Here is a 1,025-nt window from a genome sequence, read left to right as displayed (position 1 = left end):
TCAGGGTCTCACTAAATTACACGGCCTGGCTTGGAATTCACTCTGTGTAGCCCAGGCTGGCAATCCTCCTGCCTCAGCTTCTCAACAACTGTGACTACAGGTCTTTGTCTCCAGGCCCGACTTCCTTCCGTCTTTCTTTTTTCTCGTTTATTTATTTGTCTGTACACATGTGGTGCCATAACATGTATGTGGGAAGTCAATGCACAGCTTACACGAGTCTCTCCTGCCATGTGGATTCTGGGATCAAACTGAGGTTGTTAGGCTTGGCGTTTTCCTTTAAGTCTTTTCCTGTTAAGTCATCTTTCTTACCCCTACCCCCACTCTTTTTAATGACACACACCATGTAGTGTTACACGAACATTACACAGTTTATTTAGCTGATCACAATCAGTTTTGCTAGCACAACCTAGAACTTATTTTTACACATCCTTCTTTTCTGTGACCATGTCTCAAATTCCTAGACGTAGGGTTGTTTGGTCAGAATTCCTGAACTTAGAATCTGATGGGGATTATTCAAATGCCCTCTTTAAAGATTGCTAATTTGTATTCCCACCAGGAACATAGTCCTCTCAACACACCCCAAAGGTTTGTTTCTGTTAGCTGATACATACTGGCAATCACATAGCAAGGTTTAATCCATATTTTTTCTCTGTTAAAGATCAAGTTATTAGGTTATTTTAGTTTACTAAATTACTATAATATTAAGAAAGGTGAGTGTTTTCCAGATATTTAAAGGCTGCTTGAATTTCCTTTCCTCTGCTGGGAATGTTGCTCAGGGGCAGAGCGCTTACCTAGCCTTGTCTCAGTTCAGTCAGCACTGAGAGAAAACAAATGCAATTTCCTTCTTCTGAGCTACCTATCCTTTACCTATTTCTAAGTGGATTTTTAATATTATTTTTATACCTTAATATGTAATCATAATAGCCAGTAGATTTAAATACCATGAATCAACCGTTAGTTTCACAGAGGAAAAAAAAATAAATGTAGAGTTTACCTTCAAGGAGACATAATTTAATGTCCTGCTT

The sequence above is a fragment of the Rattus rattus genome, chromosome 1 (genome assembly GCF_011064425.1).
Source record: "Rattus rattus isolate New Zealand chromosome 1, Rrattus_CSIRO_v1, whole genome shotgun sequence".
Lineage (NCBI taxonomy): Eukaryota > Metazoa > Chordata > Mammalia > Rodentia > Muridae > Rattus > Rattus rattus.
Note: the sequence above shows the minus strand (reverse complement) of the source record.